The sequence below is a fragment of the Dermochelys coriacea genome, chromosome 4, assembly GCF_009764565.3.
Source record: "Dermochelys coriacea isolate rDerCor1 chromosome 4, rDerCor1.pri.v4, whole genome shotgun sequence".
NCBI lineage: Eukaryota > Metazoa > Chordata > Testudines > Dermochelyidae > Dermochelys > Dermochelys coriacea.
Window position 1 is genome coordinate 47656061 of NC_050071.1, and position 26657 is coordinate 47682717.

The following is a 26657-nucleotide window of genomic DNA, read 5'->3' on the forward strand; positions in this document are numbered from 1 at the left end:
GGAGATCATATCATCTTGGAAACGTGGAACAACAAATGACTTTAGAACTTGCAAATGAGGAAACACATATTCAGGGAGCTGGGTGAGACTCTTGCTTCAACCCACCAGCACAAGAACACTTGATTCAAGAAAACCATACAGATTCAGAAACAGGTTGGTATTGCCCCATGAAAGCTGACTACCCTGATAGCTGTAGGTCAATTGCTGAGCGCTTTGGGGTTGGAAAATCCATAGCTGAGGTTATGGTTTTGTAGATTTGAGTCAAGTAACACCCTAGTTTTCCCATGGGTGCTTGGCCTAAGAAAAATTCCAGAACTACTAGCTTTATTCAAATGCTGGGGTTTCTGAACTGTTCAGGGACAATCAATAGCACTCATGTACCAATAGGCTGCCTACCACAAGGTGTAAGTGAATATTTGAGCCAAAACGTCCATCATTCTTCAAGCCTTAGTGGATCACAGAATAGTGAATACTATCGGTATCACTATTGATTAGAGTGCAAAATCACACATTTCACTACTACATGTACTTTACCCAGGAGGCTATGTAACGGTTTTATTAAGGATGGGTCTGAAGATGTTACTTAAAATTGAAATAGTATACAAATAACTGCAATGCCACAATAAATTGATACAAATATGAGAACAACTTTCAGTTTTACCATACTCACAAAGTCCTGAAATTGGTGGAAAACAAAGCTAGAAGACTAAAGCTGGTGGAGTTCATCATAAATGAGATGTGATGACCCAGTTTATACCACCTTGTAGACCTTGAAGTTACCCAACTAAAGATTGGACAACCACATATTTTATATACCTTTTTGATTCCACATGTATGTCCAGGACCATATTTGATGAGGGTTCAGCCCTTGCCCAGGTATGGTTTTCTAGGGGCTCATGTTTGGTATTCCAGCTAACCATAATTAACCTTCTGACAGCTAGTACCCCTATTTGAGGCAATTTATTTGCTAATAATTTTGAAACAGAAATGAGGTTAGTACCACAGTTACCTTATTTCAAATCTTGCTTTTTATTCTTTAGAGGTTTTTTTTTGTTTGATTCAATTTTTTAGTCACAAACTACATATTACGACATTTCATGGCCTTAGAACAAACACTTGTGCTAACTTAACATGAAAGCCAACACTCAGATAAATTTGTTAGTCTCTAAGGTATCACAAGTACTCATTTTCTTTTTATGAATACAGACTAACAGGGCTGCTACTCTGAAACCTGTCCTTAGTTTTTAATGTGTTTGAGGCATTGCTAGAGGGGGTATGAAGTAATTGTGTAAATTTAGTGCTTTATAACCATCAATTCACAGCTATTAGAGACTACTAATCTCTGGTCTGCTTGAAAGTGCTTAAAGGTTTGGGATGGATTTTTGGGGGGGAGGGGGGGAAGGGGAGGAGCAGGATTCATTATAGTGTACTGGCAGACATTGTATGATTGCCTGAATATTTTTTGTTATTTTGGCTTGTTATGTTTCATAAAGGCATTTAGAAAGACAATCATCCACCCTTTACTGCCTATGTACAAGACATCTGATATATTGAAAAGCAGTGGTGATTTTCACTGCACAGACAACGTATACTCCACTTTCCTCATCCCTCCAGGGTATCCATAGGACTTCAGATATTGCTTAACCTGTTGGGAGACTCAAAAAGATTTCCACTGTCATAGCACCAAAATTTCACACACCACTCAGTTACATGAGGTGTGAAGCTTGGGGCTCATTTCCACACCAAAACACTTTCAGTTTAAGTGTGTATGTGTGTATACTTCTTCCTAAGTATGGTAAACAAATAATAACATTTCCTAGAATTGAGAGGTAGGTTCATTTCCTAGAAATACATAACCAATTAATCAAAGAACAATTGAGGCAAGATACATACAAAATAAACAGTTAACTTCACTTTAAAACATATTCTAAAAAAAAATTCCAATGTCTTTGTTCCCATCTCCTTCCCCACCTCCATCAGAAGGGATGAACAATAGGGGAAAATAGCTCGCAATGAAATTTAAGAATATTTCCTGCAAGGGCTTTGGGAGGACAGTACATGTAGATCCAGTGTTTGTCCTCTGGCTGGTCAGAGAGGTATTTAATGAGGATTTACAGGCTCTAAAGAAGCAGCCAGAGGAAGAGGAGGAGGCAGTTGATGGGCTGGTTCTGGGACCTCAGCCACCAATCCAATTAGCATTTCATTAGGGAATGTTCAGGTTCTCAATGTAGTATCCAAAAATTGGACCAAAAGCCTCTTCCTGCTGAGGAGCGACCCCTCATCTCTTGCCCTGAGGAACTCAAATTGCTCCTGGTTTTGCTTCTCCTTTAAACAGGTCCTCTAGGGCCCTTTTCCTCCTATTCCTTCCCTCTCTGGGGTGTTGATTCTGCCCTCTTGCTGGCATGGTTTCACTCTCACAAGCTGAAGCTCCTGCCAATTCAAAGAGAAGGAAAGCATTATATTTTGTGCCTTTGTAACAAGCCGAGAAATGCCCCCACCTGATATAACTTTGTTGTAGAAGGGCACAATTTTGATGTTTTTAATCATTTGAGGGATTTAACTCTCTGACCAGCTTCCTTTTTCAGAAACCTGTTGCAGCTCTTGAGGAAGGAGCAAAAAAAGTGAGAAAAATTTAGCAGTGTTTTTTTAACAATTTAAAATGCTTATCCTGTCTTGAACAGGTAACTGGGAGGCAATTACCATTGACATTCTGATCTAGGATGAGAAGATTTCATGCAAAAGGTGATGTGAACCATGAAACTCTCCCCCCTTATCCTGCCCTGAGCTTTACCAGAAAATCCTGCTCCCTTGCCTGCATAACAATGGGAATGAGACACACACCATAGTTTTATTAGGTTTCCTGAAAATCCAGCTCAGCACTGTAAGCCTTTATCTCAGATAACTGGAGAGGAATACTGCACTGCATTTTTATGACTGAGATACTGGACCTGTTTCCCCTTCCGTCTCCTCCAATTTATGCAGTTTGGTTCTCTGTGAAGTCAGGTCATAGAGTTGGGACAGACATATTTTGTAAACTTCCAAGGGAGAAAACAGTGTGTAAGTAACTGCACCATAGATATTCAATTGTAAGTTTGCTACAACTTTTCTCCCTTCCTCAAGCAGGACCCCTCTCCTATTCTCCCTCCTGGGCAACATGTCATGGAACCCTCACTTCTTGACAAGGGTCTGAGAAATACACAGAACAGGGGCACACTATTTTTTATTTCAAAGGTCTAAAAAAATTAGCTTTAGAAGCCAAGGCATAGACCCTGTAATTGTGGTTCATCAGAAATCAATAAAATCTTTGTCTCACTTGAGGACCTATTTGGGGAGGAAGGCAGGGGCTAGATGGAGGCGGGGGGGAGTTCAAGGAATTTGGTAAGGGGATAGGATATGACAATGGAGTGGCTTCAGCACCGCACTTCACACACACATACACAGAGCCATAGAACAATGCATGGCATGTAATCCAGGGAGGAAAAATAAACACACGTTACTTCAAACGCCTGGGATCTTAAAATTGGGAAATTAGCATCACAACAGGAGGGGATACTGGAGGAAAGGGCATTGTAACTTACCAGCCGGGGTCCTGATTCTGCTGTAGCACCATGTCCTCCTGGAGTTCGTTGTAAGAGGTTTCTGCAAAGTGGACCTCTGGGCAAAGGTGCAGAATAAATTGCTCTTCACCCTCTGTGTTTTCTAGGAGAATCTTCATGGTCCCTGCTGCTTCCTGTTGGACAATGAGGCCAGCTGCTTTTATCAGGGCAGTGTGAGACACTTTAGGCTCAGTACTGCTGGCTCTTGACAACATCCAGTCAAGCTCCTAGTAGAAGAGGCATGTGTGATGAGCCCTCCTGGTCTGACTGAGTCTTTTGCCTCCCTGTATAGGAGCCTTAGGCTCTTCATCTGTTCCTGGCACTGGGACGGAGCCTGCTGAATGCTCATCAGATCCAGCCTTCATGACATTTCCTGGTACACATGAATTTTCCTGCTGCTTCAGCTGAAATCATGGAGGACAATGTACTCCACCCAGATGTTGATCAGCACCCAGGTATTCTTGATGTGACAGGCAGCTGCTCTTGGAGCTGTATCCATTGTCACCTGTATTCATCTGTAAGGAGTGCAGCAGAAAGCTGTACTGATGTAGTTAGTGCAGCATGCTACTACTGGTGAAAATGAGGGACAGGACCTATATAGATTGTGTAAGGGTCAGAAAGAAAAGAGTTCAGTGCATTATGGGAATGGGGCTAGAGCACTATTGAAACTGGACACCTGGGACCTGCCCCTTACTCCAAGAACAGACTGGACTAACTCTCCAGTCTGTATGGCCTGAAAAAGCTAGACAAATTAATAATAATAATAATAATAATAAGTAAATATGTGAAAAAATCATGACATTCTTACATATTAAGACACACACACACACACACACACACGTGAATTATTCATCGAGATCTAAATACTGAGTGAAGAATGAACATAAGGTATTAAAAAAACCCACAAAATTCACTAAATAAATGATCGCTGAACACTACATAATCAGCTTTAATTCTTACTTTTCTTTTTGTTCTTAGCCCTCTCTCCTGAACACTAATGTGTGCATCTTGTATGTTCTTCTTAAAGGACCATTATCTCTCAAGTGACTAATATCCCACACTATCATTACAGAACAACAACTATAAACATGAGAACATTAGCCTCAATATTTATGCTAATATTTAAGATGGCTTACTAATTACTGCTCCTTTCAATCTGTTTAAGGCAATTTCTGGAACATTTTAAAATAGACTACATATTCTGGAATTCAAACAACATCCCAATGTCTCCAAGTTCATAATCAGAAACAAGCTCCCAACAGATCAGGACACACCAACTCAAAGTGGCACCAGACCTTGGTAGGACAACAGATGCAAAACCTACAGACATATCTCCACTGCTACAGTGATCAACATACCATTCAAGATCTATGGATCTTACACATATCTATCATTACATGTGGTGTACTCCATCCAGTTCACTAAATGTCCCAATAGCAACTTTGTGGGTGAAAGCAGACAATCGCTACACTCAAATGAATTCTCACAGGAAAATGATAAAAGATGAACATCCTATTACCTGTGGGTGAATACTTTTCACAACGCAATTGCTCTGTATCTGACCTATCAATCCTGACTCTCAAAGAAAACATGAACAACACTTTCAAAAGATGAACATAACTTTGGTAGACACTAAAAATCATGGACTGAATAGAGACATTGGATTTATTTACACTAATCTATAACCCACTAGTAATGGCCCCCTCCCCCCCCATAGCTGTTTCCCACTCCCCCTTCCTTTCCTTCCTGTGACTGGAGAGTTGTTAATGGGCCACTTCACCTTGAATGGTCCCTTGAAATATGTGTTAACTACTTATGCTAAACAATCTGGTCAATATTGTATTTAGCTGTGACACGCAAAGGTCATGTCTATATGTACAGGATGCAGTGGCGCAACTGTACCGGTATAGCAGTGCCGCTGCAGCTCGTGGTGAAGATGCTCTGTGCCAACAGTAGTGCTCTCCTGGTGGCATAAAAACCCACCTCCAGGAGTGGCATCAGCTATGTCAGCAGAAGAAGCTCTCCTGCCGACATAGCGTTGTGCACATGAATGCTTACATCAGTGTAACTTATGTTGCTCAGGAGCGTGTAATATTCACACCTCTCAGTGACATAAGTTTTGCCAGCATAGGTTATAGTGTAAACGTAGCCTAAGTAAGGTCTAGTCTATGCTACAGACTTATATCGTTTGAACTGCATCATTCAGGGGTGTGAAAAATCCACACCCCTGAGTGACATAGTTATACTGACTTAAACCCCGGCATAGACAGCATGATGTTGGTGGGAAAGCTTCTCCTGCTGACATAGCTACTGCCTCTCAGGGAGGTAGATTAACTCTGCTGATAGGAAAGTTATCCCCTCTTGGATTAAAGAGTCTTCATTAAAACTGTGCATCTGCACCAATGGAACATTTTAAGTGCACACTTGCCTGAAGTTTCCCAGATGTGAAGAAGATCTCTATGTAAACTCAAAATCTTGTCACTCTCACCAACAGAAGTTGGTCCAATAACCCGCCTACCTCATCTATCTTGTCTCTCTAATAGGCTGGAACTGACAAGACTACAACACCACTACATACATAGCCATGGTCAATTAAAAATGTGAGGATGTTTAACATGAAAAAAATATGACAGCTTTTTAATAAACATAGGTCTGAAGACTACTGCTGGAAGAGGAACAAAAAGATATGGGGAAGCATTGAGAAACTTAAGGTTTGGAGTTTAAATTCATTTTGCATAAATTTCTGAACGTTTGGATATCCTTGAGTCTGCAAAATTAGTGGAGAAATCTTGGGGCAACAGGATTCTTGAAATAATTCCACCTTTCTAATTTTTTCTTCTCTCTTTTCCAGATTATTTGTAAAGTAATTTTTTATGCTCCATGCTTTTTCTAGGCTTTCCATCACTCTACAATTATTGTGACTAATTCTTTTTTATAATATGGGTTAACTATGTTGAAATAACTAAATACATAATACAAATGAACCATGGCCTTAGAAAAGAACAGGAAGCAAAGAATTTCTGAGTTCTAATCCTTCTCTGACTCTGATTTGTTGCCAGTGTTGGGTTTAATTCCATGCTTTGCCTCATACTTCTTGTATGACCTTTGGCAAATGAAGTAGTCTCTCTGTGCTTTTGTTCCCCATATATAATATATATGTCTCAGCTTTTCCTTTTATAAACTGGGAATAATGGTGCTTCCCTACCTCACCAGGGTATTGTAAGAATTCATTAATTAATATGTGTAAAGTGTTTTGACAATGAAAAGTGTCAAGCATTATTAATATACTAATTACAGCGAATTATTAGATTAATTTGGCAAATTGCCAGATGCATGAGTTGTTCCTATAACACTGTGCTTATAACCTATTTCAGACAAGTGGCAATGCTACTTATTTAACCATCCATATGAATAATTTTTGAGCAACATAAGGCATTCCCCTTGACCATCATTGCCCAGCAGTGATAAAATATACTAATTATGTGCCACTCCCAGTTTTCGTTGGCCTCTGGCATAAGTTACCTGAGAATGGAAAGTAGGTTACCAACAGCTCCTGGCAGTGCTGATTTTGATTAATAAGTCACTGGGCCAAAACTGATGTTTTTATATTAGTCATTTTGATTTTTGTCCATAAAAATGTAACATGCTATTTCTATTGTGGTTTGTTTTCTTCAGAAAAACATTTGATCACAGTTATTTGTAATGGTGAAAAATAAAACACCCCAGAAAAGTCGACTTTAACTTGTGATTATGTCGTACTAACAAGCTCAGCATCTACGTTGTTCATTTACAATCAAACACTTAGCACATCCTGTCTTTGTTTTGTAGTTGTTTTCACCCCTTCTCTATTGAACACTCCATTAAACTCTGAACCTGCATTGGCATTATCCTCAGTCAAATGCATGATAATTCTGACCTGTTACTTCAGCAAACCTATAGATATTCTAATGAGAAGAAAAAGATAACGGGGTTTTTAATGAAAACATAGCATAACTTGAAATCTTTACCTCTCATACCAAAAGACAGATATCATTGCAGGTTATGAATATTATTTTGCTGTGGGCCTGATCCTGCCATCAAGCTGCCATCTATGGTACCTTTGACTTCAACTGGTGTTCCAGAGGCAGAACAACTGAATTGGAATCTCAGCCGTGGAGGGAGCCACATGTTGTTATTGTGCAACAAGAGGCTAAAAAACCCAACCACCACAATAATTCTGTAAGTGATCTATAGCTCAAGGGTGAAATCCCAGCCCCAGTGAAATGGCAAAACTCTGATTCACTTGAATAAGGCCAGAATTTCCTCTCCACCTCCAAGAGCTGAAACAAAATCAGGAAAAATCAGGAGAGAGGTGCCACCTCAGTGACTCAAAGTTTAAAGAAACACTGAGCAAAAGTGAGAAACCCAGCTTGCTATTCACACACAGTCCAGGAACAAGAGGTAGATCATCAGATAGATCAATAAATAAAGTCAAAAAATATTTCAAATCACCCTATTGGTTTTAGGAGTAAAACAATACAAAGAAGTTTGAACAAGCGAAGACAAAATAAGTTGCTTGTGCATATATACAAACATGCACATTCACCAAGCAATACAATCTAAGAAAACAGATCCCTAAACAGATGGTGGAGGCCTGAGCAAAGCTGGAGAAAGACAAGATGTTCAAGCGAAATAAACAGACCTTGTGATATGTCCAAACTCAAATAAACTCAGTGATACAGTGAGGCAAAAATTCTAGTGAAAGCATGCAATGAACTCCAGATAGTTCCCCTGACCCTGAGGCTGCTTACTACTGTTGTCACAGCTTTGGTTGAATGGGTTTTGTTTTGAACCTTAAACATAAGTTCAGCCAAGAAATGGAGGTTAGAAATGCACTAAGATGATAGCTTTTCAGATATAGCTCTGAAAGGAACAGGCTGACCTAATATGTTGGTAAGAGAGAGTAAAAGTTGTTTGCAATTTCAAAAGAACTCAATTATCTTATAGCTGAGTTCACTTGATTGTACAAACCAAAGTGATTTCTAACAGAAAATTAACTTTCAGGTAAAGACTTTGAGAATGTATGAATTAGCCATATTAATGGACTTAGATCAGGTTCATTTTAGGTAAAGATCTGAAGAACAGGAAAGGACTTACTTTGTCCTATAAATGGTATGGGCTCCTCTGGAAATACCTATTCTTCATCTCCCTCATTTGTATGATATTTATTCATTCTCCATTTTCTTTCACAAGGTCTCTCATAATTTTAAAGTAACAAGAAAGACACAGAATGGAAGGGCTTGGGCATTTTTCTCAAATCAATTAAATTGAACATCTCTGCATCACTGCACACTTATAGTCAGTCTCTCTCATTCTCTGTCTCCAAAAAAATGGCTAGCTGTCCTCTACTTTCATTCATAATTGCTTTGCTTACTTAATTTGACACACTTATCCCATGTGTTTACAACTCTATGAAAGTATGAAATAGTTTAACTTAAATTCCATTAGTTATTTAAATTTTATCATTTATATATTATGTGTTCAGGTTTCCTAAACTTTCACTAGACTGTATGGTGAGCATGTATATTCATTCATAAGTATGAATATTTCTAGTCAGTCATTTAGAAGCTTTCCTTCTCATGTGAGAATAAGTGATCTCTTTAGCCTTTCCTCATAAAAAGGTATTTATAAACCTGGAAACAAGCTCCTGCTCCATTGAAGTTAATGGCAAAATTCTCATTTTCAAGCCCTTCTCTATGGGGATATGCAGAGATAATTTAAAGCATGCCTGCATTTGGAAGGAAAGAGTCCAGAAAATATTGTTTTGAGGAGTCTTATGATTTCAAACAAGATACATTTATTTATAAAATTCTGCAATGTCACCACTGTAAACCCAAATATTTTGATATGTTCTAGTTATTGATATAATATAGCAAGATTGGAAATGTAACCAAAAAAAAATTCTTCCTGGCCAATTGTCATTATAGCTGTGTAAAATATTCAAACAAGAAATTAATAATATTTGAAATGTGCCTAATTGTAAGTCTCTTTGCTAAATGTGAATGTTTGCATGCCAAATTTGTTCTTGTTAGCAAAAAGATCTTTGAAATTGGAACAACAATTTGGAGCTATTGCATATCCATGGACATTTTAATGCAGTTTTTCATAGGAATCTTGAGTTTTGAGCCAGGACTTGTCAGGAGCTGAAAAGTACATGGCATTTCTTCTGTTTCCCTGATTGATTAAGCAATGAGCAGTTTGTAAAAGAGTATTGATTTTTAAGGTCCAAAAGAGTAGTAATCCAAATTAGATAGTAGAGTGGGGATTTAATTATTGTGTTCTTGTACTTTAAAAATTTCAAGCTTTTAATTTTGCACCAAGTGTGCTTTTTTAGTAATAATCTTGTAAGAGTATAAAGGATTTTTATAAATACACGCTTATGGAGTGAACCACCAAGCATAGGTATTATGTTTTATTTAACAAAGTCCTCATGGTTTTCCTCCTCCGTTTCCCCCTTAACACATAATTTTTTGCAGGGTTTGAGAAAAATCGCAACAATCCTGCTTTCACCCTTTTCTGTGTCATTGTTGAGGTATAGAGGTAGAACCATATAGAGGTTCTTGCACAGATGCTGTCTATTTACAGGTACATTTTCTGTGGCTAAAGAGGAGTTCAGTTTCCATCTTGTTACACAGCAACTCAAGTTTATTCAAACAAATAAAACATCTATTATTACTTTAAAGGCACTTTTATTGTGGAAAAATATCTTCTTATGCATGCAGTACTGTTCATCTACTGTACCTTTAATAGTAATAATCTTGTAAATGGTATAGTGGTACCACTTCTATCCATGCCTTATTATTTAAAAATCTTATTTTAGCATGAAAACTTCTTAAGAAAAGATATGCATAATACATTATGCACAAGCTGAAGAAACCTCTCATGATTTCCAGCATCAAAGGTCATTTATTCTTATGAGATTTTTGTGACCTTTAAATTAATTGTCTATTTTATGAATTTTTATAAATTACTTAGTAGAGTGGAAGAGTGCTTAGATCACAATATTTTGAGTTAATTTAAAAAAAATAATGTCCATAAAACATTAGTAAATATTAACCTAAGTAATTATTTTGTTTGTAGTGCATATTTATTACAAGTCAGAGCTGGAGATGTGGCTCATTGAGATAATCTATTACTTGGATAGTCAGAAATAGAGACATGGCTAATATTTGTTTGGAGAGCAATACATTTACCAAATCACAAACAGATTGAGTACCTGTAACACTACTCTTTTGTTAAACAAAGCATAAATGTGAATAAAAGGAAAAATGTAAAAAAACACCATCATGATCACAAAAAAACCAACAACCCACAATGCAAAAGAACTTATCTTAACTATGCAACCCAGGATTTAAAGCATGATAAGGAAGAGAACAACCCACAAATCCTGTTATCTAAGAAATTGCAGAGAGTAGACTGTATAGAGTGCTAATTAATGTACTTGTGCTACAAGTACAAGGCAAAGGTGTGTATTCATCAGTGTTAGTTTTTTTCATTGTCTGAAGTGTTTTAATGCATTTACAAAATGAGCATGTATTTTTGTAAAGGTGATATTTGAATTTTTGCCCCAGTTTTTATGTGACTGCTGCCAACCAGACACTATAGGTGAAACTGAGGGTAGAATATAGGAACAGACTTATTATTTATTGCATCAGAGGGATTCCTTCTCCAAGTATGGCCTATGTCTGGTCCATATACAGCTCACAATATCAACAGTTGTTTACTGTTTGTGCTTGGATACAAAACTCATTGACTTAAATTGCAGTTGGATCTGGCCCTGTGACAGTCAGCTGCATATAGGAAATATAACTACCTTGGTATTATAAAATTATATTATATTATATTATTATGAAAATGAATGCTGCCTTATAAGAACTCAGAAGATGATGAGCGATATGTCACAGATTACTACAGCATTTACTGTAGATTCAACATTTTAAAAGGATAAAGGGCTGGATTTTCTCTTACATGGGTTTTACACTAGTCTATCTCAATTGATTTCAATAGGGTTATTCCTGATTTATTACAGTTAAATCAGGCCCAGCATTTTTCAGTTTTTAAAAATTCATTCATGTGAAGAATGCACTGAATTGGGGAGTGTGTGTACACACACACACACAGCAAAACCTGCACTTTCCAGCACCATCAAAACAATGAACTTCAGAAATTCCTACTGAAAACAGGACAATAAATAAAATAAAAATTTAAATTACAGATGTTGGAACTAGTACACCTATCTCTCCCCTAAATTAGACTTTCAGTGCAATATGATCCCTCATCAAAGAAATAGATTTTAAAAGATACAAAACTCCCCAACCTTTTTTTAAAATGACTATTTTGTGAAGACAGAAAAGGAACTGCACCCAGGACTGGGAAGTTTTATGACAAAGAGATGAAAATATATAAAAAAAATAGACTGCATGCAAAGGAGTTCTTTTCTCTTAAAATGAGATAATTATTGTTCAATTCTTCCAGCTTTAGATCTATTCTTGAAGTGTATGTGTTCTTTAAAAAATTCAAAAGGCATTTCATGAATCTGTAACAATAGCAAAGTTTAAAAAATTAGACTCTCTCAAATGAGCATCACAAACATACTTTAATCATTAAGGAGGAAAAGTACTGAAGAGAAAAATGCAAGGAAGGCCCACAATAAAATTGAAAATAAAACAAACAAACAAAACAATAATCTAAGAGGGAAAAAAAGGCCATCAGAAATGAAAACTAAAATGTGGCAAAGGAATAGAGATTGAAGATAAATATATTTAAACCCATGGAATGAGATGACACAAATTCAAAACATAATGAGTCAAGAGCTTCCTTAAATGCTTGTTAGAAGTTCTCGATGGAAGAGTTGAGAAAATCCTGTGTATAAAATAATGAACTGAAAGCAGAAAGTTTAAAGCAGCCTTCACTGCTTTAAATTCTCCCAGTCTGCCACAGATCTGTCTGCTTTCCTAGTCTTCATGTGGTGATATAGTTTCAAAAAAGGTAATAAAGTATGGCTTCTATTCAGCAAACTTTAAGCTCATTTACTATGATGGAATTTAAGGATGTCTCACTTTAATCACATGTGATCCAATAGAAGTAAAGTCCCAGTAAAGTTAACTCAAGGTGAGTGTAACTACTTTGCTGAATCAAACCCTTATCCTTCTAAGACTTTTCCTCTTTTTATTTGTTTCCATCCGTTCTATGTAGTTTTCCATATTTTCTCCATTAAATAATATATACAACATGTGCTAAATGTGATCATCATGTACTCACCTTCTACTTTCTTATATTTATCCAGAATGCCTGTCTTTAAATACTGTAAAAACTGCAAGAGATTAATTTCCTTTAAGTTTTGTTCATTTTCAGTCATCCAAGGAACTCTTTTTCATATAATTCAGCACCAGTTGTATGTCTAAGGCTGAAATCAACCTTTTCCACTGAGTAATAGTGTTTGAACCTGTGTAGAGAGTGAACAAATCTCCTTACCCTACAAAAAGGCATCATAGATCTCTTTTAAAAAAAAGATTAAAATAGGTGCTCCCAATAAGACTTTCTACAGTGCCATATTTTACCATATAAAATTGAAGTAATGGAAACAAGGTCAAGGACCTCAATAGCTACCTAGAGAAAGTATACTCATCTGTAATAATAGCTATTACAAAATCACTGTAAAAGGCTCAGCTAGTAGCACATATTTTTCCATTATATTGTATTTGCATTTATATTGCATGTTTTATATACTGTGTCTTGAAAGTACTTTTAAGTGAATTTCCTGCACATGATAGATACAAGTTGTGACTGTCATATCTTTGGTATTAGGGCAAATGTATTAATCCCAATAAAAGTAATATTCAGTGAGCACGTAAGTGACCCATATTTATTGTGGCTATCTATATTTGAAACATGCTAAGTACTAGCAGCTAAAGTACTTGGAGGTCAGATGTTTTATTCACAAAGAGATAGAAGTTTTCTGTTTTGTACTGACTACAATTCTTTGTACATTTAATTAAAAATATAACACCCATAATTCTTTATAAAACCAGTCTATATTTAACTTTTCTTATTAACTTTTGTGACTTCACCCAAATAAAGGTAATTTTTATCCCAGATTTTCCCTGTCCCTGAAAGTTACCAAACAAAGCCCAACATATCACAACCTTTCTGCCCTTTCATTCTACCATATCTAGATATATCATTCTGTCTTTTGGCATGCATATGGAAGATTCAGCAGTCCTGGATTTGCAAACAGCTCCAAGGTTACTCTGCAAAGACAATTTTAAAGTGAATCACTACCTTGGTTTCAGATCTCTGATCTTGAGACATTACAAGGCATCAGTGACCTAATATACAATTCAAAACTTTCTCTTCACTCACATTTTTCACAAGAGAAGTTTGATAATTCGGGTCTGACTTTATCTGGTTAAAAAGGGCTTTATTACAGTAAAGTAATTCACTCTAGAAAGTGAATCAGTTACACAGGAACAAAGTTAAGACAATATAATTTATGATTACAGTAAGACACATATGATGATATAACTGTCATATTATATAAGTAATATAGATTTAAAGTCTGTACAACAATTCAAATACCTCAGCTCAGTGTCCAGCCATGATGGGAATGTGAATGTGAGAAGTAGCATGAAGAGCACTTGGTGCAAGCTGAAGGAGTTCACTGCAATAAGAATATGCTAACTAAACCAAAGAAAAAAGTGTGTAAGATCATGATTAGGCCACCCATGATATACAGTTCAGAATGCTGTTGTGACGCTTCCCAGGGTTGCGAGGCATCTAGCTACTACCTTCTCTTGGAGAGAAGAAGTCTTGTCTATGCCTTCCTGGAGTCAGCTTCCCACTACACCAGACACAGGCAACACAAGCATTATCTTGTAGGCCTACGTAGGCCTTGTTCTCTTTATATAGATTAGCAATAGGCACACTCCAAGGACTGAGTCTTCCAACCATTTCCTTGTATCGTCCACCCAGTGTTTCATTGAACATTATCCTAAGGAATAGTATATCAGCTAAATTCCTTCCATGTTTACTTTGGTTATGTCTCTACTGCAATCATGTTGTGTTACTGCAGCTCATGCAGACATACCCAAGACAGCTTTACTTTAGCTAGCTTGGAAGACAGCAGCACCAGTTTCAGACATGGCTCTACCGCTCTGGTTCCTGAGCTAGCTAGATTATAATTATGGGATATGACTGCAGCTTGTGTAGAAATTCCTGAACTAATTTTAATGTAACACACATTAGTTTTACCTCTAAATTTATCCTTCTGCCTTCATCATAGTAACATTTTGTTAGTTCATGTTTTAATACACCTTAATGTAAGGAATTCTAGACTGTTTTCAATCATTTTTATGTAAAGGTTATTTTGTTTATTTTCTGTCTTGACTGATCCTTCTCAACATTGGAAAACAACCACAGTATTTATTATGAAGTCCAGCCCATGTATGTGGAAAGCTCTCAGTAAATGTAGGTAATAATTTTCGCATACTTCGCTTTACCATACTTCTTCTAAGTACCATACTGGCATTAATTCATGAATTTATCGTCACAATACTACTTAGTGGTAGATAAATATTATTATCCTTATTTGTTTTGCAGATGTGGACATAAAAACACAGCACAGTCAAATTGCTTGCTGAAAGTCACACAAACTGAAATGGGATTAGACTGTGAGCTGCAGTCTTTGATCAGTCTACTAGACTATGATGTCTCCTAAACTAATACTGTGAAAATATTACATAATTGAGTCTAGGAGAGACTTGAAGCTGGAGAGGATAAGTGTTTGTATTCTAACTGCGGAAATATACTTTTGAGCTCCAATTTTCATTTCATCGTATATAATGTTTAGTTTTGCTCATGGAAAGGAGTCAGTGAAATGCTTTTCATTTATGTCTAAGTTCGATAATGTGAATTCTTGTTTTTTAGAAAAAATATGCTATTATTTTGCTCCTGTCAGAATATTTATGTTTGTTATTTTCAGTGGATATTTTAGAGATCAACTGACTGAAATCCAAAACTTATTTTCATATATATTGGCACTTCAATTGTTTTACTGTGTGTGCAATAATTTAACAATTCTTGGAAGAATGGGATGATTATAATAAAGCAGTACATTCATTCTAATATACATAAAAATTTTGGCATGGCAACAGAGCCGAATACTATACTTACAAACAAAGACTGATCATGAAAAGTCTTTGAAAAAAGTCCTTGAGCTGAGACTCAAAACACATTCATTTTTTTCCCAAAGCTTTTGTTCTGGAAGAGAGGATCTGAACTTTTATCCACCTACAAAACACACAAGCCAGCTGCAGAGGCTTGCTATGATTTTATTCCTTCAATCATTTGTAACCAGATCACACAGTAATTTGTGTCTGCCAATTTCTAATTTGCAGATTTTAGACATTCAGAGTGACTACTACAAAAACATACAATAATAAACAGCATCTTTTTTTAAAAAAGGTCATGCTAAATAAATACTGCTGGTTGGTAATGTTGATGGGGGTGCACTGTTGAAGAACTGTGTCACTTCTCTCCAAAAATGAATGGAGCTGTGTGATCTCTGAGACATTTTCTATTCATTTAGCCACATTGCTGGAAAGCCAGTCATTCCAAGAAAGTGGAAACAGCTAAAACGAACTCTGGATAGTTTGTCTGTCAATTATCTTTTTTTACCTATGATATTGATAAAGTGCCTCTGACTGTTGTCTTAAGTACGAAACTACATTCAGCATTGGTATAATCCTGCCCAAAGGCACCTCAGCTTACTCTTTCTCCAGGTTCCAGACATTTTTTTTCATATTTTCTTTTCTTCTTCCTTCCAGAGCTCCAGTGGAGGCCATGGCTCTCCTGGAGAAAGACTTATCAAAGGGGGAGTCTTGCAGTAAGATCTGAACTTGAGAACTCTCTAAGTCAGCCTGATCTCTGGTAGTGATTCATACTACAGCCATGTCCCGTCATCAAGTATGCTCTGTCTCCCATGACCAAAATTAGAACTATGTGTAACTGCAATGTGCAAGTAGAGTGTCCAATGTCTTGATGAGTTGTAGACAGGTAAACAGCCTCTGTTATAGAGCAGTCTTACTAGTAGCCCATCAAGTGCCCTTAAGCATCCCAATAACTTGGTGGTAAGCATGGAATACGAATCTATATAGATATTATAGATTAGGTGAGGGTTTTTTAAATTCAGTTCAAACACAGAGAAACAGTGGTAGATAAAGGGCACTGTTATGTGTTCATGACAAGTTTTTGATACATAATATTCCAGCTGTAATTTCCATGTGTTTTTAACCTTCATTTTCAAGTGAGTTGCACTGTTACTTTAGAAACCCTCAGATGACAAGGGCTTCCAAGAGGACACTGCCTGAAATTGTGATGAAGTTCATGAGACTTGGGAGACCTTCCTTAAGTTTGGATGATCTTCTGATGGGTCAAAACATCCTTCCTAAAGTCTCTATTGTAGGTTCCTGATTGATAATCTCTGGACAGCTCCCTCCTTCCCCCACAGAGCTGACCATTCTTGAGCTGCATGTGGACAGAACATACATAAGAATCACTCACCCTCTTTTTATCAGAACAATTCTCCTCCAGGAGGAGATTAATGCTCTCCTTTCAGAGGCAAAAGGAATCCATCACCATGATTCCTCCACCAAAAACTCTTGAATCCTGCCAAATTCCAAAATTTTCATATTGAAGATTCTACCTAAGAGACTACGGAATAGAAGAATTACTGAGGCACTACACCCACTCCTTGACTACTACCAGTAATGTTGTCTCACACCAAATTCTCCTCTCCCATGCTAATTCCCATAATTTTTGGATGCCCTGCTAAAAAAATGACTGTTGGTATTTGTTAGGGGGCTTATTCCTTCACCCACTTACTTCGCTGGTCCTTCTCGCATTAACAGAGGGCAACAATACCCAAAGTCCAAAGGTGCAAACAATTTGATGTTTATTGGGGTGAACTTCCAGCAAGCATGGTTCCAGTTTCCTTCCTTAGTGTCCCCCTTCCCAGCTCTGACACCACAGAGCCTTACACCTTTGTCCTTGTTCCCATTCCTGCCCTTAGCCAAACATGATTCCAATTTCCCCACCCCCATTCCCTGTTCCCATTTCCCCCACCCACCCACCCACTTCCTGATTGACTGCAGACTATATAGTAAAACTATATAGTATAGTTCTGCTTAGCTATACCTTAACCAATCATTTTCCTGAAATTTAACTAACCAATCCTAACATATTGTAACATGATTAGCTAACCAATTATATCCCACCACCTTAATTAGTTTACACCCAGCAAAATTAATTATACAGCAAACAGAAAAAAATCACAGAACCAGAGACCATGAAAATAAACAATAGCAAAGTGGGAACTATAATGACAAAACAATACAGAAGTGAGGATTTCACAACTAAATCTATAAAGACATAAGGGTTTCCCAGCTGTGTCTGTTGATTAGTGAGTTCTTACCAGACAGAAAACTATCAACCTAAATTTCCTTTTACATCTTCTAGGCTCTTCCCTTTCTCTGGAGGTGATAGATCGGATTACCTTCCTAACAGCCCCATATTGTCTAGTTTGAAATGTGAGGATGTGACCGCTCGCTTCCCAGCTTATGGCTGCCTCTGCTGCTTAGCCAAAGAACAGGACCTCAGACTGTCACAGTAAGAGAAGGCTCTTACAGTGGCAGACAGTGATTTTGATTCTTCCTTTTATACCTCTATAACTAGCCAAGTGATAAGAATACACTTAAATTCTTAGAGTATAGGCCTTTACAGACTGACCTGAATATCTATATCCTAACAGTATTGAAATATGTTCTGATACAGACTGACTCAGAATGTTTATAAACCTGTTATATCCTTGAAAGAAGCCTACCTCTCCTCTACTAAAGAGTTAGCAAAGAATTTTTGGACTTTAAACCACTTCATAAACCCAGAAATCCTCAATTCAGCTTCAGGCACAGCACCCTCTGCTGCAAGAAACAATCATCTTATTTCAAAGAAAAGGTCACTCAGGCCTCATAGTATACCGGAAAAAAGAGTCAAGCAACACAACCACTTCATTTCTAGAATCCGGCCCGTTCATATCAAAAGAAATCATAGAAGCATTATTGGCAATCAGGACCACCACTCTGAGTCTCACCCTGCTCTTCTTGGATAGAACATGAATGTTCAAACACTGTTTTTGCATGGTTTGATCAGCTCTAGGTCTATACCCGTGTGCCCTTTAACCCTATGGATTGGGCTGCTTTCAAAGTACAGGCAGGAGGAGCGTCAGCTTTCCAATGAGAGGAAGGAGGCTGTCTGCCAGGTTCCCGTTCCCATTAATCGTAAACGCCTCAGAGCCTTCCTGGGCATTGCGGGGTTCTGTCGGATATGGATCCCGGAATTTGGACTGTGGGCTAGACCCCTGTATGATTGTGTAAAAGGATCAGATCATGACCCCTTCTATTGGACCCCAGAGGCCGACAGGGCATTTTATTATCATGTAAAGACTCAGGCCACATCAATATGTTTAAATGAACAGTCTTTTTACAATAATTTGTCTCACAACTCCTTGTTTTCATTGTGGCTTGCTTTGGTCTTTAAAGAGACTGTACAATATTTCAAAAGTAGTGTTGGGGACACCGGGCATGGCCACTAGGTAACTCAAGGGGATGGAAGACCACAAGTGTCGATGAAGCCCCCTCGCTCTAGGCCCCCTTCCCTGCCTGGAGACACTCACAGCATTCACGCTGAGAAATTTGCAACAGTGTATTGCAGGCGCAGACTGGCTGGAGCAAGATTAGGCCAAGCAGGACAGGAATGTTAGATAGTGCTGAACAAACAACTCCATATATGGGGGAATAGATGATAAGAGGAAAAAAGGGAACTGGCTGCTATACCGGATTGGCTATATGGATACTTAGGGCAGCTTGCTATTTGATAAGCATGCGAAAGAATGAATGTATAAAATATGTGTAACTGCTTGCACTGGTGTGCAGGATTTGAGATTGTTGTCTTCCTGTACCGCTTGAAGCTTCAAATAAACTTTTCTACTTCTCCACCCCGTTGTGATTATTGGGCGACGCACACCGGGCAACGAATCCATCTGTTGCCTGCCTCGGGCATTTTGTGCCAGCAACAGTAGTATTTTAAAACTGTTTCTTCACATGTATGTCAATTGATATTTTGTTTTTTAACAACTGAGTATAATGGCTACTGAACTGCACATTTTTGAAACCACAGCATTCTAGAAAAATTATATCAGTTTTAAAAAAATAGTATTTAATAAAACTAATATTCTGGGATGTAATGACTAATGTACCACCTTTAATAATTATAATATTAACAGAAGAAGATATGAAGTGTATCAACTGTTATAAATCAGTTCACATCATTGCCCCACTAATTTACAATATAAATCCATTAATTGTAGAATTTGTGTATAATTTTACTGATCTCTGATGAGCCTTGCTAATTAACGAGTATACCAATGTTTAAAATGCATATGCATTAATGGTTGATTTAAGCTATATACTTTTATCATCTAATTTCCTTTGATGTTTAACTAACTGACTGCAGCTTAGGCTGTGTATTGTCATTTACCAATAATCTGGCAAAGATGAGAATCTGAAATGTATTTACGGAAATAATGTAATGGAAAACGTTATAAATTTATTAGATAAATTCAGCCTTTTAGCTTGAATGGAAATTGTTTATAAACAGTGGGTTTTTTTCAAATGTATTTACTATTGGATAGGTGCATGTGTCTATGATTTGAATTCTGGTTTGTTTAGCAGTAGAATTTTGTTATGTCTCATGGTCTCCTGCACAATTATACACTGCATGCTATATAAATAAATTTCTTGTGGAAAACTGATTTAATTTATAATTGATTGGATTCTTTAGCTAAAACATCTTTTGATTTGTTATTGAATTAATAATCTTTTGAAATTATGAAAGTCTACACAACTTTCAATGAGATTTAGAATACCAAGTACCTAAGTAACTTTTGAACATGGGAAACCGGCTTTTGAAATTTTTACCCTAAGAGAAAAATATAGTCCTCATGGTAGTTTTTACAGAAAAACACTCTGGTATAAATAAAAAAAATCAAAAGTATAGTCATACAGTCTAAAGCAATACAAAATCAATTCAATTTATTAAAAAAACATAAAAGAGCAGTAATGAGGAAACTGATATACAGATAAATACATGACATATCTCTTCAATATTTAATTCAATCTAGATCCATAAGATATGCATCTTCACAAAAAATGTGAAAATTAGTCTGAAATGTACACTTGGGCAACAAAGTACATGAAGCCTCAACAGCTAATAAGCATTTCTGTTGGCAAAGCACACTCACCTTTTCTTTTCACCTAGTGAAGTATGCAGCTCAATTAGCATATATGTGACAATGCAACTTCTGAAATATGCAGCTTGTTAAAGAAAGCATTGTAAAATTCAACAGTTAATGTGTATACAGTAGCTCAATCTAGAAAGTGCAGGCAACTGAATCTTTAAAAGAAGAAAGGGATCAACAGAACATGGATCTTCATTAATAAAATATGCAAAATAAAGTAGTAAATTATGCATCCTGATTATTAAAATATGCAAATTTTGATCAGCAGCATACATAACAATTTGACTAGAAAAATATGTATGTAAGTCAATGAAAAATCAGCAAGCTGTGCAACTTGGAATATGCATTATGTAACTTGGTCACAAAAGTAAATGAAATATTAACTACCAAATGCATTATTTAGTCGAATTATCAAAGTAAACCAAAATTATTTATCCCGAGAAGTGCTGGAACTTCCAGTGACTTCAATAGAGGTTATGGGTATTCAGAACCTCAAGGGTTTTATCATGGGTGAAATCTTGGCCGCACTGAAGACAATGGCAAAACTTACATTACTTCCAATGGGTTCAGGATTTTACTTCATATCTTTGAAATTACTTTGCTGGTGTGTTGAAACCAGCATTTGGTGAACACTAGGGCAAGATGCATAGCATATTTATTTGATTCAGCATTTGTTTTTGATTTTCTGTTTATGTTTAGTTCTTTATTTTCTGTTTGTTTTTAATATTCCTGATGTGTCATATGTAGTTATTGTACAGTGCATACTTGTTATGCATGTGTGTATGTGTTATATATATAATTTGCATTTCTGAAGAAAATAAGCTCCCTTTACTATAAGATGCGTTAGATGTGGACTATTTTGAGGGAACAAATCCAATGTTTTCTCTTCTTTAAAGTCACCTGGGTCTAGATTCATAAGAAGGACTTAGGCACTTACCAGCCACTTTGAACATCTAACTCCAACCTTTGGTGCTACTGGCATTCACAAAACCAACACTCAGCTGCTGCCTAATCCGGTATGCACTTAGAGTCTTTAGAGTAGCAGCCGTGTTAGTCTGTATTCACAAAAAGAAAGGGAGTACTTGTGGCACCTTAGAGACTAACACATTTATTTGAGCATAAGCTTTCATGAGCTACAGCTCACTTCATCAGATGCATTCAGTGGAAAATACAGTGGGGAGATTTATATATACAGAGAACATGAAACAATGGGTGTTACTATACACACTGTAATGAGAGTGGTCCGGTAAGGTGAGCTTTAACCAGCAGGAGAGTGGGGAGGAAAAAACCTTTTGTAGTGATAATCAAGGTGGGCCATTTCCAGCAGTTGACAAGAACGTCTAAGGAACAGCGGGGGGAGGAAGGGATAAACATGGGGAAATAGTTTTACTTTGTGTAATGACCCATCCACTGCCACTCTTTATTCAAGCCTAAATTAATTGTATCCAGTTTGCAAATTAATTCGAATTCAGCAGTCTCTCATTGGAGTCTGTTTTTGAAGTTTTTTTGTTGAAGATTTGCCACATTAAGGTCTGTAATCGAGTGACCAAAGAGATTGAAGAGTTCTCCGACTGGTTTTTGAATGATATAATTCTTGATGCCTGATTTGTGTCCATTTATTCTTAATTTTCAAACTGGATACAATTAACTTAAGCTTGAATAAAGACTGGGAGTGGATGGATCATTACACAAAATAAAACTATTTCCCCATGTTTATCTCCCCCCGCTGTTCCTTGTCAACTGCTGGAAATGCCCCACTTTGATTATCACTACAAAAGGTTTCCCCCCCCCCATCTCCTGCTGGTAATAGCTCACCTTACCTGACCACTCTCATTACAGTGTGTATGGTAATACCTATTGTTTCATGTTCTCTGTGTATATAAATCTCCCCACTGTATTTTCCACTGAATGTATCCGATGAAGTGAGTTGTAGCTCACGAAAGGTTATGATCAAATACATTTGTTAGTCTCTAAGATGCCACAAGTCCTCCTTTTCTTTTTTTAGAGTCCTGAGGTTCCTAAGCTTCCACTGATAAAGATCCCAATGTACCCAAATTTCAGTAGCCAGGTAAGCACACAGCTGCCTAAAGTCTGACACTGTCCAGCAACTCAGCACCTAAACTCCAGCTGTATTCACAAATTAGGTGTTTCTTTGCCTTTAGAGCCCAAGCCAATAGATCTCCTCAGAGCATACCTAAACCCACACAAAATACACTATCAGAGGAGTACTCACCCAGGCCATGTGAAACCTGGGTTTGAACCCCCAACTCTGCCTGCTCTGGAGCAAGGACTTGAACTTTATCTCCTATCTACCAACTGGGCTCTCAGTCTCTCTTGTTGAAGCTCTTCCACTGTGTATAAATACTGAAATATTCATTGGCAAAAGGGGACTGCAGACCAAGAGTGTCTCACCTCCAAAGTGAGATGCTGTAACCACTGAACTGTTGAGTCATTTTCTCTCTAGTCCAGTGATTCCATGGGGGTAGATCCCAATGCCTAACATGTAAATTCATTTACCATAATGTATGAGGTCTTGTCTTGGTCTTTATATAGGCAGTGGAGTTTGGCCCTAAATGACCAGCTTAGGTTTTTATACTTATAAATACACCTATATTCCTATATTCACAAACCAGAATAAATGTAAAACAGCATATCCCTTGCGCTACATAGTTTATAATTGACTTTCCTTCTTTATGGAGTCCAAAATATATAGCTTATAAATTAGTGGGGCAGTGGAGTGAAACAGAGTGTCAAAGATTGTAATAAAACTGAACACTTTATATCTTCTCTCACTATTATGATCATTACCAAAGACAGTTATTAAATCTCAAAAGATTACTTTAATTGAATTGCTTGTATAATGATAATTTACTGTTTCTAGAATCCCATAGTTTTAAAAATATTTTAAAAATGCACCACAGCTTTTTTTTTAATCTAAATTTAGCTGTAGCATTGAATTTTCACACAAACAAAATCTTGTCTCTGTTATAGTCAGACTAGAATCTTGTAGTAGCCAATTGTTTAATACAGTGTGGCAGTTTATTTAGTATCATTATCTCTAAAGTAGTATAAGATTAATGCCATTTTATTGTGTTTAATGTAGTTGCCCATTTGTTGATACCAGCTTGAGATGTGCCAAATGGTTTAAAAGCAGCTGCACAGGGAAAATCTCCAAACTGATCATCATATTTAAAAAGGCAGTTGAAGAAGTTAAATGTGTTTCAGTTTGGTCTAGTCCTCTCTTCTAGACAGGCACCAGTCTGTTGTAAGTGGAGCCAATCCTGGGTCCCACATGCTCCTAAGGCTGCTGGGGCTGGATATGGGCCAGTAACTTTCTGACTCTGGGTTTGTACAGTGCACTGCCAGACCTTTTGTCTGAGCTCTTCCTTGGTTTATGGGGCGTTAAAGACTAGCCACCCTAACCTCTGTGAATTCACAGAACTCTATCTGGCTGTTAGTACTGTGCCTTGGTGGGTACCGTGCCTTTAGTTGAACACCTTTGAGGGACAACATGTCAGAAAAACAAACACAGGATTAGCAAAGGAAATTTTTAACTTCCCTCATTTTACTTTTAAAAAGCACAAAAGAGGTATACATCTTTGAAAACAATAAAAATCCTGACACACATTCTGCCCCACCTGTCCTTAGTCTGATCTCATCCCTTCCTTGACTCCAAGGTCTAATCTATTAGATTAATCAGTTTCGGCAGAGTTTCCTTTCTTCAAACCCTTTCTTCTGGCATGTGGTGATAGACTTACCTCTCCTTCACAGAGATCATTCCTATAAATATAGCCTTTCACTATTTTTGCCAGATGCCCAGGCAAAAATCTCTACCCCTTCCTCCAGTCAAGGCAGATACACACTTAAAACAGTGTAGCACTGTGCCACTGTCATGTTTCAGTGAAGATGCTACTATGCCAGTTGGAGAGCTTCTCCCTTTGGCATTGTTAATCCACCTACATGGGAAGCAACCGCTATGTTGATGGGAGAAGACCCCCCACCACCGCCCCGGAGAGCTAGGTCTGTATAACTGCATCACTCAGGGGTATGGATTTTTCACACCCTTGAGCAATGTAGTTATACCAATGTAAGTTTGTAGTGTAGATCTGGCCTTAGTCTTCTGTGATCCATGGGGCTGGACCAGCAGTCAAGAGACACACTTGATGGCCCTTGATTGCACTGTGATGGCTTCTTTCTCATAGTCATTCAAGTAGGTGTCACCACCTTTCCTGGATCAAGAATCTGGAATGAATATAAGACTGAACTTTTCAAGGTCTCACAAAATACAAAATGGTGGTCAGCACAAGATACAAAAGTGGAAATCATAATTTGATACAAACCCGGGATGCCCACTAACCACCCAAGGGAAGTCCTTGCATATGCTTCTTAGATAAAGCATCTGCCATTATATTGGCATGCCCTTTAACATGAATCACCAGCATGTCATAACCTTGGAACACCAAATTACATTTTGCTATTGACTTTTTCATTTGATGTAACCAGGTGAGAGATGAGTGGTCAATGCCAACAGTAAAACGTTGCCCAGATAGATTTGGCTTCAATTTCTTAAGGAACCACACAAAGGCAAGACACTACTTTTCAATAGTTTCCTATTTTTTTTTCTTGGGTGAACAATTTCTTACTCAGGTACAGTATTGGATGCCTCTCACCCTTTGCATAAGTTTGTATCAGCACAACACCTAGCCCAGTGGGAAAATATTGAAGGATTTGTCAAAGTGTGGGTTTAATACAATTAGCTGTTTACTCAGGGTTTCCTTCAGTTTACACAAGCCCCTTTAACATTATTCAATCCAATCCACTTTCTCAGGCTTACCCTTTTTACACAATTCAGTGAGGGGAGCAGCTATGAAGCTAACATGAGGGACAAATCTCCTGAAGTAACCTGGCATTCCAATAAAGGATGGTGCCTGTTTTCTGGTCTTGGGAGATGGTCAATTCCTAATAACCTCCACCTTTGCATATTCTGGCTTGATACAGCTAGTTCATACTCTATGGCCCAGATAGATTGTGCCTGCCTCTTTACAGTCAGTTCTGCATTCTGAGTTCAGTTGAGCACTCTTCCACCTGGGAATCATGGTCCACCCAGATCTGAATAAAGAGAGAGATATCTTCTATTTATACAGTGAATAAATCTCTGCTCCGAGCAAAAGAAGCTACAGTGACATAAGCGCCAATGTGGACTTTGCTATGTTGGTGGGAGAGCTTCTCCCACTGACCTGGCTACTCCCAGGGCAGAGTAGCTTAGGTGACAGGAGAACTCTCTCCTGTTGGCTTAGAGCAGTTACACTAGAGAGCTTACAGTGGTGCATCCCAATGTGGATAGATTTAAGCCTGGCACCAGTATCCAAAGGCACCTGCAGATATCCATTTGTGAAGCCAATAATGGTAAGGTATTGAGCATCCCCACTCATACTTGTCTAGTATCTTATCGATCCTACAAATCAGACACGCATGACACATTGTGATGACAAACTTTCTATAATTCACAGAGACTGTGATAGTCCCATCCTTATTAGGTACCAGCACAAAGGGTAATGCCCACAGACTGAATTATCCCAAATGTCAGCATACCTTCAATTTCCTTCTTGAGGTTCTGAATGCCTTTCCCACGGGTTCTGAAAGGAGAACTACAAAAGGAGCTTTGGGTGCCA

At 37.6% G+C, this 26657-nt stretch overlaps 1 long non-coding RNA gene across 1 annotated transcript in view; it reads right to left on the bottom strand.

Moving 5' to 3' along the window:
• Positions 1-1990: 1990 nt before the first annotated feature.
• The window catches only part of LOC122459936, a 135030-nt gene continuing 110363 nt past the window's right edge, over positions 1991-26657 (bottom strand). The window contains exons 2-3 of the long non-coding RNA XR_006280924.1: positions 3579-4111; positions 1991-2430 (exon numbers count right to left, since the gene is read on the bottom strand). This is a non-coding gene — a long non-coding RNA (uncharacterized LOC122459936). The remainder of the gene's footprint in view (positions 2431-3578; positions 4112-26657) is intronic.